Raw genomic sequence first — 21,549 nt, forward strand, 5'->3', positions numbered from 1 at the left:
ATATATATATATATATATATATATATATATATATATATATATATATATTAAACAGTGTCAGGATCCACTTGTATGCATTTGTTGTGAACTTTTCTTATTAAAACTCTGTTCTGGCCTGTGTGCTGCAGCGTAGCCCTAGTCTATGAGCAGAAGAAGACTTTGGAGGTCTTCATATCTCCTGACACTCATTGTGGCTTTAATCATAGGATTTGGAAAACACTCTCACTGGTTCACTCCTTTTTAAAACACCACAAGTCAACAGTTAGCTTTCAAGACAGATTAACAGCTAGTTAGCTAGAACAATACACAATGTATCGGTGATCGCTGATTTCTGTGCTAATGATATGTATATATGTTGATGAGGATTATGTGAATATTAGGTACCTGATACAACATTATCAATGTCTTCATATTGATTCTCTTACTTCACCAGAGCTCAGATTATTAGCTGGCATTCATGCCATAGAACAACAACCAGGGCTTCTGGGTACTGTAGTATTTAGAGCCAAGCACCAACTGACAGGGAGAGTGATTTCTCAGTAAAAAATGTCTGAGAATTGCAGTTATGCTGAGGAACACTGAGGTCTCGAAGATGCACCAAAGGCAAGTTTGGTCTGGAAAAAAGGCCTGGTGATTATCTAGACTAAGTAAAGTAAAACTGGGACCAGGTCTTTTAAATCAAATCCATGTTGTGGGTTTGAGGTTGTTCTGGAGTTTTACTCGATAAAGGTAATCAGTTTACTCATTAAGCCCCAGTTAAGTGCAGAACATCTCCAAACATTAAAGATTGCTGATAAAAGATTGATGATAATTCAGTGGCCTAAGCTTTGAATTCCTTAGATTTAGCTGTGCCGTGTATTAAGCAGACCGGAGGGCCAGGCAGCAGATGATAGAATGCTCATTACAACCATAAGAGACTTGACTTGGACTAGCAAAAAATGAATTGTGAGCTCAGCTCACAGCTACACTGTGGCTCTTATACATTTGAGAGTGCTGATTGTAGAGATGGGAGATGCCGCTTCAGGCTGACACCAAAAACAATCTATGTGGCCTTTTGTGTCAAAGTAATGTTGTGCAACACAGTGAAACTGTTGCCTCAAGCGAAGGAAATATCATCTCACTTCCAGGTGCAAGAAAACACTGAATGGGTTTGTAGTAAATCTGTCTCAGTGCAGAACTATAAGGTCCTCAAGGTCCATTAATCAGGGGCCTCTGAGAGTTTTAAAGGTCCATGTTAAGTCTAATAGGTGACAGGGTTTTTGCTGCGGCTGCAACCAGACTGTGGGTTAGAATTCTCCAAAAGCATTGGATCAAAGGAATAAGTCAGAACAGTGAAAAGGTGTCTTCCACTCAATGTGGTACCTTTTTAATCTGGTTTACAAGTTCTTCTGGGCACTGATGCTGATGTGATCTTTTAGAGATATATGAAATATTTTGTAGGTGTGTGAGAAGTCTAAGTTTAAAAGCATTCTTAGTATGCTTAATAGCACCCCTAGTGGTGGATATATGTCACAATATATTTACTTATAGAGGATATTATATGTCTACAATATGTGTTGGTGTAGAAGCTTTAGACCAAAGAGTATAGTCATTAAATGTTTTGAACGATGAAGGAGATTAGATGAAGTAGTAGGAGAGTGAGGGTTTGCAGGATACGTCCATATGAGCCAAGCTGAGACACCGGCATCAGGAAGGAAACAGGAAGTGGTCCAGGAATGGAGGCTGCTGCAGCGGAGGAAGGACATGCTGGCTTCAGAGGACTATCGGGTCAGAGGGCAAGGAGGAGTCCGGGGGGATTTCAGCCAATCACTGAGCTGATACGAGACATTTTCAACCAAAAAGACAGTGTTTCACTGGAGAATCTTCAGAACTCATGACTTCCATTTTATAGCTAACCGAATTTCGTCGGACTGTTGGATGGAACTCGTTTGCTCTCTGCTCCATGGAACATATTTCTATCGATAGTGTAATTCAGTTTGTAACTGTTTTGGCTTCTGTTAATTATTAAATACTTTTTGATTATAACTTGGACCAGCTGGTATTTTTGACCCTGCTCTGTTGACGAGAAACGGAGCACAGGGGGACGAGCGGCCTTCCATTATCTGCGAGAGTCTGAACCCTAACAGGTGTCAATGTACTGCAGGCTCTCTCTCTCTCTAAATGAATACGTACACATGCTTACAGTATAGCTACAGATTACAGTATAGATGTGAGTGCAGGTGAGTACAAAGCAAGCTAATATCTCTGTAAATATCAGACAAAAACATTTATAGTCTTGACTCTGCAGCATAGAACATCATCAATCCCACAAGGAATCAGTTATGTACACACAGTGGGTGTCTTTGATGCACATTAGCAGTCGGAGCAGGCAGCTGTGGTGATAGGAAGCATAAAGTAGTGCAGGGTAGGGTCAGTCATAACATGCCCTCTGGGAGCAGACATGTAATATCATGTAGCACTCTGTAAAACAAGCCTGTAATAGATCAATCCAGATGTTGAATAGAAATAGAAATGTCTCTATTGTGGCTCATTTGAAATGGTAAGCATGCTGTCAGAGATCAGGTCCTAAATCAGCTAAATGAACATCAAACACTTCTGAAATTCAATTTATTTTTGTACAGCCCAAAATCACAAATTACAAAATTACCTCAGAGGGCTTTACAATTTGCACACATACGACATCCTCTGTCCCGGAACCCTCCGGGACAGAGGAGGGTACTGAAGTATACTTTAAAGTCAGATAACAGGCCATGATTGCCTGTGTGTGTAGTTTAAGTGGTGCATTGGAGCAAGTAATGGCAGACAATGACTGGAGAAATGGATGACTCCTCAAAAGTCACCTTGAGTGAATAGAACTCATCACTCAGACAACCAAGGTCTTTGTCAACGTTAAGGACACCGAGCATGTTGTACTGTGCTTGGCGATATTCATCAGCCATGTCTTCTACCAAATCTGCCTCCATAATCGCTAAAGATGACAATGTAGACAGTGACGTACAGCGTGACTCAACCACCGCCTTGTGCTGCAGTGTCAGTGTGCTGTTTAACGTGATTTATATGTGGTCCTCTCATGTTCGGGCTATTTACAGTTAGAGCTGGCATTGAGCAGGGTGTGACCTCTTGATCTGAGCCTGTGCAAAAGTAGTCTGACGTGTGTGTTCACATGGTGATGATGATGTACTGTAAATCCTCACTAGGGATCTATGAAAGGTTTATTATAAAGGTGTCTGGGTTTTAGAATGGTAGTGGTTGAGAAGTGAGATTTTCTCATTAGTCATGTATACATTCGTATTTACTGATAGTACTGCCTATGTTGTGGTATGTCACAATAAATCACATCATGTATCTTGTCTGCATGTATTACTAAAAGTATTTTACACACACTTTTGAATTTTGTGAATGCAAAGTTCTTAATTGTGCAAGAGAGAAAACATTTTTCTTGGAAAAAAGCCTTCAGTGTCATTCTTTGTTCTTCTTTCAATGAAGAAATACCCTCATCTGAGAAATGCTCTGATATAACTAATACGCAAGTCACAGACACGGCTGGAAAGTAGCTCCCCAACAGACGCTGATTCGTCCGGACACACGCATTTCTTGTCTGACAAGAGTGACTTTCATGTAAGACTAAATCTAAAAATACCTGTCAGCAATTAACACCAATCTGATCCTGACCCTGTTAATTACTGTCAGTTAGCAGTTTGCTAAAAATGAGTCAGCATAGACTGCTGGTCATACCAGACCAAATACACTGTAGCAGCAGAAAACATGAGTGAACTGAATTGAGCAAGGGTTCTTTTTATTGCTCATGAACTCATTATAGGCTTTACACTACAGACATTGTGTCACCAAAAGGTAAAACTGTATCAATCGCTCTCACACATAACGCTACAAAGACACACACACACACACACACTCACACACACACACACACACACACAAATAAATACAAAGGAAAAGAGAGATGAAGAGAACCTGATCTAAGAGCGTTAGTTGCCTCTCAGCCTTCACTCAGTCAGTCAGTAGGATAAACTGATCCCAGTCAGACATGAAGCTGATAGAGGAAGTTTTTTTCTTGATGCGGATTCTGTTGCCTTTGTTTTATTTTGCACCACTGAGCGCCTTCCTTCCTGGTGGAAGCAGATACTGTTTTGTTCTATTTCATTCAGTTTTCTCTGCTTTTTATAAGAGTTATTATCATTGCTATGATTTTCTTTGAAGTTAAGAGGGTTCTGACTGGGTAGGGGAGGGGTCTAGGGGTGGGAGTTTGTTTTTGGGTGAGACTTCTATGGGTTGTGTTGTTGAGTGTTCATATATGTTATATGTTTGTGCTGCGTTTTTGTGTGTGGACCTGAAGAAGGTGCCGACCCTAGCAGTTCAACCTAAAAAATAAACAAAGCCCAAAAAAATGTGCAATAATTAAATCAAATACAGCCTATAAAAATAGGTTTGTACAATTACCAACAAATGAATAAATAATTAAATAGACTGTATCTTATGAGGACATATACAATAAAAGACATGGCTTTGTTGAGCTGTGTTTTAGCACTAGCACATCAGTTCACTGTGGCTAATTTGACATATTAAATATCAATGTCATGATGAAACATACTATATTAGCTCTACTCCTGAGCCACACAAGGAGAACAAGGAGAAGGAGGAGTGATATCTAAACAGTAAGGCTATACAAGTTACTGATATTAGATGATATTTCTGTGATTGATATTTGAAAGTTTAACTAATAAATACCAACCGATTTGCTACTATTCACTGAATAAGTGCCCACAGCATAGTTAAGCCTGAGGTTGCCTTATCATTCAGTAAGGAATCCCTAATCTCTATAAACAAATGTGGAGCTCAAATATGTGTATTTGGCTTCTGGAGGGATACTGAACTACTTGACTCAGCTAGAATAAACTAAGTATATTGGTCTTGCTTTTACAAGTTGCTATTAGCTGTACCTAGGCTGCTTCAGTGTTAATGCTTTTGCAGTTTATGTTTGTGTAAGGTAGGTGTGATCTAGTTTCACTTGGTCAATTGCCCTGTTAAGTGCCAGGGGAGTGGCTTGCACTCCTGGCAGACAATGAGCAATCAGTAGGTAGCTGTCCTTAACCACTGCTGTTGGTTGGAAGCGTCGGGCGAACGAAGGCAACAGGGCGACTTTTTCAAGCCAGACTTCTCGAGCATGTACTTGTTGGGTCAGTAATCTGTTTATATTGACTACCATGTGTTTGCATCCTATTTCTGTCCGGTGGTCACATAGACATTGGGTCACTCCCAGGTGACCCCACTAATCTCATCTATCCTACTCTCTCAGCTCATGGCAAGCCAGTGGTGGCAGGGGGGCTTTGGAATTGCCAGTCGGCAGTGCCGAAAGCTGAGTTCATCTCAGGCTACGCATCCTTAATCTCCCTCAACTTTCTTGCTCTAACTGAGACCTGGAACACACCAGAAAACACTACCACACCTGCAGCTCTGTCAGAAGTGTACTCTTTCTCTCACACTCCCAGAGCTGCAAGGCGAGGTGGTTGTACTGGCCTGCTAATTTCCCCAAAATTGAAATACTCTCTTGTCTCTGTCCACAATTCTCCCCGTCCTCTTTCGAATTTCATGCTGTTACTGTCACTTATCCAGTCAAGCTCACCATTGCTGTTGTGTATCGCCCACCAGGCCCCCTTGGTGAGTTCCTGGAGGAGCTTGACACATTAGTCTCGCACTTCCATGGTGATGGCTCCACACTCATCCTGCTCAGCGACCTCAACATCCAGACTGATAAGTTAGAACCTCTTCTTTCCTTCCTCTCCTACTTTGACCTTTACCACTCCTCTTCTCCTCCTACCCACAAGGCCGACAACCAGCTGGATCTTATCTTCACTAGACACTGTTCTACTGCTAACCTCTCTGCCACTCCCCTGTGTGACCCTACAGGACTACTGCAACTCACTACTAGCCGGAGCCCTGGCGTCGGCCATCAGACCTGTGGAGCTTGTCCAGAAAACTGCAGCTCGTCTGGTGTTCAATCGCCCCAAGTTTTCCCACACAACTTGCCTTCTCCGTTCTCTACACTGAGGGCATACAGGGCAGTGAAAGGAACAGCTCCTTCCTATCTCCAGGCCATGGTCAAGCCCTACACCCCCGCCCGACCACTTCGCTCTGCTGCCTCGGGGCGATTGGTTGCCCCGTCGCTCAGAGGTCCCTCCGGCCGATCGACCCAGTCACGGCTGTTTTCTGTTCTGGCCTCACAGTGGTGGAATGAACTTCCCACTGACGTTAGGACAACAGAGTCGCTGCCCATCTTTCGGAGCAGGCTGAAAACTCACCTCTTCAAGAAGTACTACCCTGAGCCTTCCAGTTAGCACTTATTGTATCGTATTAGTTTGTTTCTGCAATGTACTTTTGCTCTGGTTTATGCTCTTAAAAGCTTGTTTAAAAAAGGAGATGCACTTATGACTTCTGGTGACTAGTAGATCTCTTGAATACCTATGTTGAATACACTTATTGTAAGTCGCTTTGGATAAAAGCATCTGCTAAATGACTGTAATGTAATGGGACAAGATTCTGCTAGGGTTCTGGTTTCCATTTGTAGTCCGAGTAGACCTGACTAATCATGTTCAAGCAGGGTTTGGTTGCATGAAGGTAAACATACTTTTTGTAGAGCAAAAGAGCCAGAAAGCATTGGCCAAACTGCAGTCTTGGAACCCATCATCTATCATCTGATGATAATTTAGCCTTTCACTGATTTAAAATGTGATTGTAAACTCTGGCTACCTGTAAAACCATCCGGTTCCAGATTGTCTCTTAGATCCAACTCCAGTCTCATGTCTCAAGTTGCTAATTGGAATGCAAACAATGACTGGGGTGCAGAAGAGGAAGTGTTGTCCGGATATCCGCTGGCTGCACCAGAAACTCAGAAATATAGCCCGTTGCCCCCAAAGGCTTATCTGTCGACAGGCCGATACAAACATAGGACTTTTGTCCAGGAGAAGTTTTCGTCGACTGTGCAAAACTAGAAGTCAATATTGACATTTAATAACTGAAGTTGTTAGTCATAAGTCATGTGACTTGATCGTCACTCGCTGGTCAGGTGAGTTCTTAGTCAGTCAAGTTAACATCAACTGCACTCTTTCTCTGAACCAGAGTGGTTTTGTTGCCTAAACCTAACTTCCTTAAGAGGGAGTTCTATTTCGAAAAGACATTTTGAAAGTAATGAGTGGAAACACTTACAATACTCTCTAGAGGTGTACACTGGGGCGAGCGCAAATGAAAGCTGAGCTGAGCAGAGCTGGGAGACCACAACAGCAAGAGAGAGAGAGAGATAGAGAGAGAGAGAGAGTTGAGGATGGTGTGTTGGGATGGAGCCACCACTCTAGGGTCTGTAAATGGAATGACATCCAACATGCGAACGCACAGTATCACCCTGTTGTGCCGATCCTCGGGGTGAAGAAACAACTAACCAGAGTCCAACTCCTTATCTCTGCTGCTTTCAAGCAGAATTTTGATACAAAAATAGAACGGGATGAAAGTATTACAAAAGTAGTTGCCATACAGCCAAGGTGGGACTCGCATGACTTCTCATACCATTGTTATGCCGATGACACCCAGCTGGTCTTGTCATTTCCCCCCGGTGACACTCAAGTGGAGGCACGCATCGCTGCATGCTTGGCTGACATCTCGAAGCGGATGACGACACACCACCTCAAGCTCAACCTGGACAAAACCGAGCTACTCTTCCTCTCAGGGAAGGGTTGCCTGCACCGAGACCTGTCCATCACCATTGACGATACCGTGGTGACGCCAACTCGGACTGCGAGAAACCTGGGTGTGACCCTGGACGACCAACTGTCATTCTCAACAAACATTGCATCGTTTACACGCTCCTGCAGATTCCTGCTCTACAACATCAGGAGGATTCGCCCCTTCCTCACTGATGAGACGGCGCAGGTGCTAATCCAGGATCTTGTCATCTCCCGCCTGGACTACTGCAACTCACTACTTGCCGGAGCCCCGGCGTCGGCCATCAGACCCCTGGAGCTTGTCCAGAAAGTTGCAGCTCGCCTGGGGTTCAATCGCCCCAAGTTCTCCCACACAACTTCCCTTCTCAGTTCTCTACACTGGCTCCCTGTAAGAGCTCGCATCCAGTTTAAGAATCTGGTGCTAGCCTACAGGGCAGTGAAAGGAACAGCTCCTTCCTATCTCCAGGCCATGGTTCAAGAAGGCCTACCCTTAGCCTTCCACTTAGCACTTACTTAACATCTATTGTATTCATACTAGCTTATTGCACTTATTGTATTCATATTAGTTTGTGGCAGTTATTGCATTCGTTTGTTTCTACACTGTACGTTGGCTCTGGTTTATGCTCTTAGATGCTTGTTTGAAGAAAGGAGATGCACTTATGACTTCTGGTGACTAGTTCTCTCGAAAACCGATGTTGAATGTAACTAACTTCAGTGAAACTCCTACTGCACACTTTTAATCATTTATTATTCTATGCATTTTGGTATTGTCTATGTCGTAGCATCAGAGATGCTTTTCAGTTTTATAGCCCATTGTTACCTGTTGCCTTTTGAAAAAGTGTTTTTTTCTCTGTACATTGTAAACAATTTTGTTGATTGAAACTCCTTGCTCCTTATTTCTATAGTAGTTTAGTTGAAAATAGTTTATCAAAGTTGAAAGTGCAAATAATAGTCCCCAGCCTGAGGATTGTGTCTGTCTTTGACACTACATTTGTATTAGTAAAGATTGTCAGCATGTAGTCAGAAAAAGAGAAAAAGATTCTAGGTACAGATAGTTGTGCTTTTCTTATTCTAAAATAGAGTTGTAAAAATATATTTTTGGTCAGTAAGGAGAGAAATATGATTTCTACATCACTAGTTGTATACTTTTTGAAGGTAAAATATTTGTTGTTTTTTATACATAAATTGGTGCCATAAACGAATGAATGGATTACCTCTCCCAGGCTGTTGACATTCCAAATACAATGCAAAAAACACCATATCAAACCTCAAACATCCAGCTAGCATGCTACTAATTTAGCTAATTTCTCAGATCATGTAGAAGCCAGAAAAACCTTTCGCATTAACATCTTTTCTGCTTTGCTCTTTCAAAATGCAGCAGTGAGAGGCACCGATGCAGCTTTCTATTACACACAAGGCTTTACTTCTTGTTATAGATGGAAAAAAATACACAACTTAAATGTTCATGGGAGCATTATCTAGTGTGTGGACTCTATTTTTCTTCCCGTCTTCAATCAACTTTTACGTCCAGCACCTAGTATTTATTGCCTGGATTGGCATGCTTTTGTGAAAACTTGTCTGCTTTACTTCTCGTTATTCATGCTCAATGCTGAATGTAAGGTCGGCTTCAGAGAGCACAACAGGTGTCCCACTCAAAACTCACAGGCTTAGTCTAAGAAACCTGCTGGCTTCGGTCCACCGATTCCTCAGTGAGCGACATGCATCATTAACAGCTTTTAAACTGCAGGGGCTGCCCACCCACTACACACACACACATACACACTCTTTGGAAGTGTTACTAAAGAGGCTTAACAGCCCATTCCAAAAAGCCTGCATGGGGCATTTGTACTCCGTAAAAAAAAACCCTACAAGCTACAAATGGTACTTCACTGAGTGCCCTTATGGAGCGTACACCAGTTGATGTGCTGAGATGGTTAAGGGCAGCAGCAGGTGAGTACAAGCATTTTCTCTCCAACATACTTGTTTTCCAATAATTGTTTAAAGAGGCGTGAGAATTGTTAGAAGTAAAGTCTTTTAACAACTTCTGAAAGCATACTTGTATAGTACTGTCAAGCGTTTAGACAAGTGTTGAGGATATAAATACGTCAAGAATGTGATGTGAAATCTGAAGTGGTTGTAGTGTGCTCATGTCTTTTCTTTGAAGTGACTGCATTAGCAGACTGATGGGAATTGTCCTTAATGAAAAAGACGTTTCTCAGGGTGATTTTCAACATCAAAACAAGCATTTGGTTGGTTCAGACAAGGTTGACGTGCTGCTGGATAATGGATCCTTCTAACATGCCATTTAAAACACACACACACTAACATAAAGAGTGCCTTACATCTGACAATACAGTTTCAAAGACGTGGCAGTGTTTGCTGTTGTTTGATGGTGCAGGTGCATTTTGCAGCAGCATGATGAGGATGTGTGGTTATTATGGGATGTGTATATATATATATATATATATATATATATATATATATTTGTATACATAGTGAAGCACACTTATCGGCATATTGTAGTGTCATGGAGCTGAAGGGAAATCCTCATAAACATGCCTTAAAGCGATTAGAAAAGTGTTTTGTGGGTACAAACCAAAAAACAAGGTGAATACTGTGAAGTGGAATGTAAAATGGCTTCACAAATCACAGCAATGGATTGCACAGTAAAATTAATGATTGTGATTAAAAATGAAATTGACATTATTTGTAGTTTGAAAGACCAACAGAATGTAAACATTGTGCGTTGTGTACAGATCTGAAATCCTATAACATTTGTCTGATAAATCGGTTCAAAAAGGCTATTGCATTTTTTTAACGGGATAGTATGACATTTTTTTTAACATTCAGCGGAGCATTTCGGATTTCATTGATCAAAAATAAACCTTAAAGCTGTAATTTGATTATATTGCTATCAACAATGTAACAATGTAAATGTTGTTATAGCCAATACGGGCATATGATAATATGAATTCTCCTGTGCAGCAATCATATCTTACTCTATTTTCTTAAAAGCGATCATACAGCGCTGTAAAGAAAAAATATCCAAAGTCATATCGTTTCCGTCCTGTTAAAAAGCAAAGTGAAATTTCTCCATTAAATTCAAAACTGAAATAACCTCAGCAAACATACAAGATCAAAAAGGTGCAGTGTTTCTTTAATTCTCTGCCTTTGTGGCGGTGGCAGCAGTAGCGAGGGCATCCCAGGCGAACCACAAAGCCAAGGGTTAAAGACGATACCATGCTGACTCTCCCTAAACGACATGCCACGCTATTTTACCAGCTCTTTATACTCCCGTCATCGCAAACCAGCTCCACGTTCCTGCTCGCTCGCTGCCATTCAAGGACAGGCAGAACAGGGGGGGAAAAGGCGGAATCAGTTTGAACAACATTAAGGGAAGGTCATTGTCTGCGGGCTTACCCTGGGAGAGACGCAGAGGGCCTGAACCTGCCAGAACCTATCCACGGCGACCGGGAGCAGGACCTGCGAGAGACCAGAACAACAAAGACATTTTGTGACAAAGCTGAGGCACCGCAGTCCGAGAGGAGTGAAATCAAATGTGACATTTTTCATTTATTTGTAAATGACTCCTTGGCGGCACACTCACTCGAAACGACAGTTGGGTTCTTACCAAGTTAAGGGGAGCTGGTGGTAGAATAGAGGGATCCTGACAGAGGTTGTAATGAGATGCCGCATTAGGGCCACTCTCTCATCCACTCTCCCCTCTCTCGCCCAGGAGCACGCCCTTCACTTCCAATCTACTACCCCAACAATTTGGAAACAGTTAACCCTGTGAAAATCTACACTAACCCTCTTTGGTGCTATAATAAAACATTATTTTGGGTTTATATTGTCAGAGTTGCCTTTGATGCTACAAATACCTTTGTCAAAAGGATTTCGGAGCATTTGGAGTCTTGGGAAGGTTGAAAATGATTCACAATACCTGGGCAAAAAAATATGAACGTCGTCTGAGGCAGTAAAGCACTGAAAGGCAGGGATGAAAAATAACTAGGTACATTTACTCAAGCAATGTAATCAAGTACAATATATTTCCATTTCATGCTTTTCTCAGATTTTAAACTTTTTACGATTAATCACATGATTTTTTTTACGATTAATCGCGATAAATCACATTGTTATGCGCAAAATTCAATGACTTCAAAAGTAGTGTTTTGCGCACTTTTATTTTAAAAGTACTGCTATATGAACAAAAGTGCAATAACATTTGGTTTGCAAACACTTTAAACTAATAAGGTTATTTTTAACAGCAGTATTCCCTTTACACAGTAGCAGTTATAATACAGTTATGATTCTGATAATAGATATTCAGCCGATGTTCACAACTTTATCTTCATGTGTGTAAGAGATGCAATTTGAAATATACACCTTGAAAACTGCAAATCTATCTACGTCATGTTTTTTCTTTTTTTTTTAATGTTTGTTAAATTCTCAGTAGCGATAACTAAATGATATGCTTATTATACATATTCCAAACAAAAACACTTTAAAAACTCTAAAAACAAATATTTAAATGAATAATTTCTTTTTTGCTTTTTTTGGTATTTTGGTCAGACACATATGCAACACTGATTACCGTAATATGTGTGGTATTTGTTATAAATGTACGTTGGTACATAGAGGGTGATAAGAAGCTGTACATGGAGGGACTTAGGACCCAGGGGAATGTAGGTGAAGTAAACAGGAAGAGAGAGAAGAGACGCCACACAAACAGCTGTTCACCGCTCGCTGACGGTTCTTGTGTTAAAAAAAAAACTGCGTTAACACGCGATAAAATAATATTCGGCGTTAATTAATTAATGTGTTAACGCATTAACTTGCCCAGCACTAATATATATATACAGGGGTAAAAAAATCAGTTGGTTTAATTTTTAAGTATTTTTGAGATTTTGTCGATAATATTGCTTTACTTTTTGCTTGTAAATGAGTACTTTTTACATTGCTGTACTACAGTAAAGGATCTTAGTACTTCTTCCACCACTGCTGAATCATATATAATGTATAATATACGGCATCATAACAAATGTTTAATACAATTCATTCTCACTCCCAAGTCGCAATAATACCAACGTTTGGTCAGCGGCCCCTTGCTTCGAACTATGATGCTCTAGGTTCAGTATTGGACGTTTCAGGGACGCCGTGTCAATATACACTTGTTATTGAACGTCCACATTAACAGTTAGGTTTAGGTAACAAGAGCATGTATGACTTTTACTTGACTAACGAGTCGTGACTCACATGACAAATTACTGATGTTACAAAATGTCAACATTGATGTTTAGTCCAGCAGTCTCCTGGTTGAAAGTCCTGTGTTGCACCACTCCAATTTCCCCTAAGCGGACCTTCTCACTTGTTATACTATCCCCTCTGCTCTGAGCATTATTAGATAATAATGACATGGGTGGGTTACATTGGAGTTAGTTAGGGTGGTAGTAGGGTGACTAGTTGCGTTGGTATCACACGCTGAGGAGCACTGACCAAGCTGAGGTATTTGGCAGTGCTTTGGCAGTGAAAACGGATTGGTTTTATAATATATGTGGACGTGTTAACTACAAATACTTTAGCTGAACCTAGAGGCCCTTCACATTTGACACACAGGAAATACAAAAAACATTATCTTTTAAAAATGATTGATGATTAAAAGTAATGATTGAGTCATAATTTTCCCTCACAAACTGGGTCAGGCTGGAAAGAGGTCTCAGTGGAGGAGCTTGCAGGGAAAATGAACTATTACACTCTACAAGTGTGTGTAATGCCCTCTAACTGTCCTTGCAGATTGAGTGTGCTACACAGTGTGGGCAGCAGGTGAGCGTTGAGTTATGTACTTCATTAAGCTCAAGTAATTTCCCTCCAAGATATAACGTCACCTTCAATCCATCCTACCAGCCGTCAGCTATATTAAGCTCTCACAATGCCTCAGTTCATCATAACAATGTAAGAAAAGTTGGTTGGCTGAGGCCAAGTTATACAAAGTGTCATTTAAATAGGAGGAAAGATTTTGGCTTGGAACTGAGGAGGTAAAAAAATCAAAATCTTGGTTTTCAGTGGCAACTAATTTATCATCCTTAATAATTATACGGCTGTAATTAGATCCATCATCAGCATGTTTCCAAGTCTCTGATATACTGTATTTAAATTATAATTATGTAGGTGTTAAAAGTAAATTGAACATAATCCATTTATTTGGTAAAGATACTGTGAGTGCAGTTATTATAATGCAACGGTGTTGTTCTTGTGAACCCAACAGATTGGGATAATATAGCCACAAGATAAATTAGACCTTGTACTGATTGCAACAGTGGCGCTTCCTATAATACTTTTATATAATAACCTAATTATATTTATTCTAGTAGGTCGAGTAAAAGACTGCAGCAGTAAAAGTTGTGTTAAAACATGGATATATGCACAGTGAGTCCATAAAGTTGCACAAATGGGGCGACTGTGGCTCAGCGGTAGATCCCCGGCTCCACTAGTCCATGTGTCCTTGGTCAAGACGCTTAACCCCAAGTTGTTCCTGTAGCTGTGCCTGCGTTCTATGAATGTTGTTTGAATGTTAGTTAGTCCTGGTAGGCAGGTGACACCTTGCATGGTAGCCCCTCCCATCAGAGTGTGAATGGGTGTGAATGGCTGAATGATGACATGTAGTGTTAAAGGGCTTTGAGTGGTCCGAAGACTAGAAATGGACAAGTATAGTCCATTTACAAATATTTTTTTTATATCAACATTGGATAAACTGACAATGTGTAATGTTGATGTTGATCACATTACACATTACAGACAATAATCACTGGACTTTGCAGGTCCCCATGGTCTATGGTTCTAGCATGTTAGCATGTTTCAGCTCAGTCTCACAGCTCTCATGTCTTAATAAGCTCTCAATGACCCACTGTACACGTAACTGCTCAACACAGAATGACAACGCTAGTTAGCTAGCTAGTGAAACACAGCGTAGTATGTAGCATCTAAAACCAATGTTTCCTTCAGGAATAGGTGGAGACTTGGGGAGTATCTAATGAACTTCAGCAGCATTTATATAACAGTTTGTAACTTGTTTGCATTGTCAACTTTATAAGGTTATTATCGTCAATGACCAAAAAAGCCCAAAGTTAGTTTGACTTCACTGTAATCAGATACATGAGTAGCTATTTCAGGTATATTTGTTAACAGATCTCTGGGAACTGTGTAAAGTGCACACAGGTTCTGAGAAGTCAACCAGGACCAGAATTTCCAAGCCTCTAATCAATTGTATACCATACCGACAGACCCAGAGCAAACTAGTAGGGCACTCAGAGAGCGCAGACCTCCCCTAAGGTTGTTTGCATAAGAGAAAAATAATGCGTGTATCCGCCTTGTGATTCAGATCCCCTCCAAAGTGTCATGGACTCTTCCTTGGCCCATGCTGCACCCTTCCGTCAAGTTTAAGGCCGGTAGTTATTCCCTAATCCTACTGACAAACAGACAAGCAAGCCTAAAACAGAACCTCCTTGGCGGAGGTAATTATCACGCAACCCTGCAGTTCCCCTCAGCTCTACAGAGCCTGCTAACATCTTTCAGCTCAATGGTCTCTTATCACACATCCAGCTGTAGCTAGCAGCTGTTTTCAGGAAATAGAAAGGTTTGATAAATCAACTGTGCACGACAATGAAATCACAAAATAGTACAAAACTCTGCAGTTTTCCTCAGCTCTACGGATCTGTTTTCAGTGAAAAACCTCTGATAAACTTGCTGTGCTCTACTTATCCAGCACCGAAATGTAGACAATTACACTTTGTAACATCTAGCATGATGAACACAGATTTTCTATTTTTTTTTCAGAAGTTGGTAGAGACCAAAACGGAGGTAAAGGGAGACTAAACATTGGTTTCATATTCATCAGTTGGCCCGAAAAATAATTAAAAAAAATAAAAATAACTTGGACAGCTTGATCGCCTGAACATTTTCAAGAATGGAGCCATCGGAAAAACGCCTCGTGTCAGATAATTACTTTCAGTCAATCTAAATTATGTATTTTGCATCATATTTCATAAATCAAAAATGATCACACAGAAGACGTGATGTCTACCCCTATGTTTGATGGTCAAGGATTACAACATCACTGTTCTGATGAAAAATAGTAAGTCATACTGAATTCAGTCACGTGAGAAGGAAATCGCAGTATCTGAGAGCCCAGGCCAGCCTTCAAAATATGTCTGTTGCAGGCATGCTGTGTAGTGATTTAAAAGCTTAATTATTTTGTTCATTAACCCTGACAATACAGTGGCTGTAAAAATTAGAACAATATTCAATATGATCTTAACTTAAAAATAATTCGTCAAACTCAAAGATTTGCGTCCAAGAATGATTGCTGTTGTTGGACCTTTTCTTCACTGTCCCCTTCAAAGTTGACACAGAGCTGTGCACTTCAGACATGCTTTTTTTGTGTCTTCAATGTCCCCGGTAGCCTGCCATAGAGTTCAAGGATGACTAGTTGACCACAATGGTCTCCAATCACTTAGGTCCAATTAAAAGCATTTAAAACTCGACACAACGTGCATGAAACAGACATGTTATTAGAAAGTGTACCATGACCACCAACAGGCGTTTTTGCGATACCTCCATTTCTGAAAATGTGGGCCCCAAACTGTACACGTGTACAATGTTTAATGCTTCTGTAAACTGGACTATCTATTTGTAAGTTATATCTGCAACCTGGGCATCAGGGGAGCTTGACATCATGAAGTAATCAACAAAAACATTAAGAAAAGGTGCTCTCCAAATACTGCCTCAGGCTTGGACACTGCAGCCGAGTGCATAAGAATTTGTTTCGGTCCACACTTGAGTATTTAAAACCAAGGACAGCTCAATACTGCATTTTAACCAGACCTGCTCTAGGATCTATTCCTGTACTGTAATATTTGTGGGTGTCTTGATTTCAGGTGTGTAGGATGACACTATATTGAAAGGTTGGATCCAGGGGGTGCTGCTGTGATCACCCTCAAAACACAAAAGTTTGCTGTTATCCTTTGATGTCTAGTTATCCCCATAAAACAAACAAAGACATAGCTTTGCATCAGCTGTTGTTAATTCCATGTCACATTAACCAAACAACAATATTGAGCTGTTTGCGAAACGTGCACACACCAATTTGTATATTTATAAAAGCAAAGGATGGATTGTTAGAGCGGGAACTCTAACAACTAAAATTGTAGCGAGTGTACTTTTCCAACAGAAAAGTGAGTGTTAGCTAAGTGCACACGCCATTTTACAGCCCCCACATGGTCTAGCTAGGTAGCATTCGAAAGCTAATGCTAGCAGATGGTAAACACATATCCTCTCAAGCACATCACATTGATATTTCAAGCTCATCACCTGAATCGGGATCTCCGGAGCTCTTAGAGCTGAGCAGCAGCGTGTCCTGTCTGTGTGTGAAACTGGCTTATAGCATTAGTACAGCAGCCAAACTGCAAGCCACAGGCAGTCTGAGCAGTTACCATTGCATCTGATATGTTGAGCTTCAGATCGCCATACGACCTAACAGCAGTCACTACAGGCGTTATTACTACATAGCAGTCATTTGTATATATAAATATGGATATATTGGCGCTTTTGATTATTTTCATGTAAAAAATTTGAATATCTTCAGTGTAATCTAAAATTGCATTAGGTGTAAGTTTGAATATATCTACTTTGGATTCTCAAATCATTTTAATATTATTTTGTATCCCCAATTTTCACATTGTTGTATATTGTCTCCCCAATAAACAGTGTCCCCCTAGAAAAGCACTAACATATGCACACATGACATATGCACACATGGAGTAATGACAAAATAGAGCCCATGTATCTGGGACAGTGTTGAGATACAGTATCTCACATCTGAATGCTCTGAACAGGATTTAGACAACCTTCAATCCTAACAGCAAAGCAATGAGAAGTGTGGCACGCTCACAGCTCCGTGATATGCCCCTGTGCTCACCCTGATTAATAATAATAATGAATAATTGTTTGACTGAAATAACCTCATATGGAGCTGTCAATGCTACACATTTGTCATGTGTTTGTAATATGTTCCCATGGCTGGGTCCAAGTCAGATAGAGGGAATAATCCTAACACTTATTGTTTGTTTTGTAAAGTATTTAAATGCCTGTAATGCAGGTTATAATGAGATCTGCATGCTCACACCGTCCTCTTCCGTAGTACTGTAGTAAGCAATATTAAAGTGATATTGGCAAGTGAATAAATAAAATCAGGACAGGTAAAACATATTGTTGCAAAAAAACTGTAGTGCCTGTATTTTGCATTTTCTATTGAACCCTGTAGAATAGCTAACAAAGTATGCAAGCGTATCCTTACTTCTTTGGTGCAATAACATTGTAACAGTAAGTAACTTTTTCAGAAGCTACCTGAATTACAATGAATGTTGGTCTCTATATATCTTTGGAGTGCTCACACCTGCCTTGGCTTTGTTTTAATTATGGAACATTAGCTCAATTAAGCTTTCACTGCACAATTATTTCTGTTTCATCCTCAGTAGAGAAAATGCAGGTTCAATTCCCCAGCTGACTTAAGCAAGGGGGAGTGACCTTGCCTGACATAGTGTTAAATGGAGCAGCAAGAATGTTTTTGGTGGGCATCTAAGAGGAAAGGCTGGCTGTTAAAAGTCAACCATTTTCCTATTTCTCTATGTCATTGATGCCTGACAGGCTGTAATTTTCATTCTCTCACTCCAGCGGAGCCTACTGAGCTGGAGATTATGGAGATGACGGTTTGGATTTTTAAGTACCCCCTCCATCCACTTTTAATTCTCTATAATGTCGGAGCATAAATAAAAACAGATGCCTTTTATAAAACAACCGGGCAGTGGCTCTTAATAACATTGTGCTTCAGTGAGCTTACATTTATTACTGTTGCCGCTGAGTGAACACTTCCTCTAGTCAATGTCAATCTCCACGTCAATGGAAACCCTGTCTGACTAATAGCTCTCGGAGAGCCTGGATGGAAAATCTTGGCTGGAACATTCATTTTCTAATTTCCCTGTCAGTATAAATTCCGTCATTCATTCTGTCAATAATTCCGTATTGTGCATGTGCAAAGGCCTAAATTAACCAATTATTGGCATTCACAACTGCTGTCAATGGGGAACTGAGCTCTAAAATCAATCAATTGGAAGTAATGGCTCAAATTAGTTTCATTTGTTGGAGCTGGGGTTGTTAGTGACTGACCTGCTCCTCTGAAGATTCAGAGGGTCAAACTGAGGGAGCATGTCAGTGTCACCCCTGCATTAAATCAAGCAGTCTCTTTGGATAAGCATCTCTTCAACTGCAGCCACTGATGTGCTCCTTCACAGCTGCTTCATCACTTCCACCATCTGAAGCAGCTGACAGCAATGGCTTCTTTTCACCCACTACCATCATTATGTCCACCTGTGCTTTTCCTGTTATGACCAGATTAAATGTTTGCTGTGAAGTGAGGGCTATCGGAATCAATGGAAAGATACTAATTCTATAAAAAGCTAATTAGATACAAGGGGTCTCACGTCACAGTTTAGTTTGTCTCTCTCATGTCCATTTGTCCCCTCTGCCTCTCCCTTTTAGTTTATTAGTATTAGAGAAACTTCACACTGTCTGAACAGGCTGTATATTTCCTTCGACTTTTAAAAAGGATATTTAAGTCTTACATTCCCTCAATGTGTAAAGTAACTATATTAGTAATAAGGACTACCTGGGTCTGCATTTTCCAACAAGATAGGCTTTATGGATTTTCAAGATGAAAGACAGAGGAAAGGAGTGGGATAGCACATTTGTGGAGATAAGCAGTAATGGTCAGAATCTCAACCAGATCTGTACACCTCTACTGTACTGTAAAAACACAGATCTATTTTGGTTTTGTGTAACAGCACAATCAACCTTATGTTTTCAGGTTCACCATGCTCCGGTTGTCAGTGAATGTCTGGCTACATACGTATGTCAGAAACAGCCTGCAGGGATAAAATCATGTCATATATTACATGGCCAGGGACTTTCTTTGTCTTAAATCTTGTGGGACGTCCTAAAACAGAGCAGCAGCTCATGACACAAGATGTTCTAACATTGCTAATGCTCCCCTCCTCTAAATTGGCTGCAGTCAGTACAATATGTGGCGTGTTGACTGAGTGGAGGCCGGTTTGAGGTGATAATCTGGTGGTAAGGGGGCAAATTGTGGCTTGTCTTCCGTCCACCACCAGTTACATTGTCAAATGAAGCTGTTCTTAAGGTCACCATTATCATAAGATAAGAAAGAATTTATTCCTCTGTGAGAACGTTTCTGCTATGTCTTCCAAATAATATCCCTCATTGCCATTCTGTCTTTGTCTTCACCTGCTATTGCACAACACACTACCTCCCCATCACCACCATTACATTCCAGGATGCTTTATGAGATTATAGAGAGAGTTCATAGGTCTACTCTTAATGAAGATGCTTCGTATCAGTGGGGTCACTGAAGTCTTTCTTTCTTCTTGACCTCAATAATTACGTTGAAGAACTGCCTAAAGGTTAACCTCGACAAGACTTTGCTTGTGTTCTTCCTGGGCAAAAGGTCCATTGCCATTGCCAATACAATGAGGGGTAGAGCAGGTCATTCTTCAATTAGAGGATCAGAAGTTCGATCCCTGGCTCTGCAGGCTGTGAATGTTTAGATAGTTCTGATGGGTGAAGGTGGCACCGTGCATGGTAGCCTCTACAATCAGTGTTCAATGGTAAATGGACTGTACTTGTATCTCTTTTCTAGTCTTCTGACCACTCAAAACGCTTTAACACTACATGTCATCATTCACCCAATCACACCCATTCATACACTGATGGCAGGAGCTACTATGCAAGGTGCCACCTGCCCATCAGGACTCAAACTAACATTCATACAACATTCACACACAGAAGGCACAGCTATGGGAGCAACTTGGGGTTAAGTGTCTTGCCCAAGGACACATGTACATGGACTAGTGGAGCCGGGGATCAAACTGCCAATCCTCTGATTGAAGGGCGACCCTGCTATACCACTGAGCCACAGTCACCCCTAAAAATGCTTTGAGTGGTCAGAAGACGAGAAAAGCCCTAAAGTACAAGTCCATTTACCATTTACCACGATGGTGTCACCTTTGACAGAGAGGAATCTGGGAGTAACCTTGGATGACAAACTGACGTTCACGCCAGATATCGCAGCAGTAGCCCGCTAAGGATTCCTTCTTTACAACATCAGGGGGATTCATCCCTTCCAGGGAGGTGGCCCAAGTGCTCATCAAGGTGCTTGTCATCTTCCACCTGAACTACTGCAACTCCCTCCTTGCTAGAACCCTGTGTCTGCATATGAACTCTGCAGCTAACCCAGAATTCTGCTGCCCGCCTGGGATTTAACCTTTCCAAGTTTTCCAACACCACTTTTCTGCTCCGTTCACTATAGTGGCTCCCTGTTGCTGCTTGCGTTCACTTCAAATATCTGATGCTGGCCTGCAACAGCGTTGATGTATGACAATTATTGTATTTATACAATAATTTTGCCTGTGCAGTTTACCATCAATTATGCCTAAAAGTGTCATACTGTGGTATAATTTAATCATTTTGTGATGCTTAAAATGAGTCTCGTAAAAATGAATTGCAGGATGAATCTGCTCATGTGACCTCTTTCCAGCCAATCATGTATACAGTGTATGCTGTGATGTTGATGAACATGACTTGCGACATATTACACAAATTGTCAGACTGATGGACTTTTGGACACACACCCACTTCCACTCACATAGCTACATCAGCTTGCTTGAAAAGAACAAAACCTGATGTGGGTAAA

The sequence above is a fragment of the Anarrhichthys ocellatus genome, unplaced genomic scaffold (genome assembly GCF_004355925.1).
Source record: "Anarrhichthys ocellatus isolate YVR2014 unplaced genomic scaffold, GSC_Weel_1.0 scaffold94, whole genome shotgun sequence".
Taxonomy (NCBI): Eukaryota; Metazoa; Chordata; class Actinopteri; order Perciformes; family Anarhichadidae; genus Anarrhichthys; species Anarrhichthys ocellatus.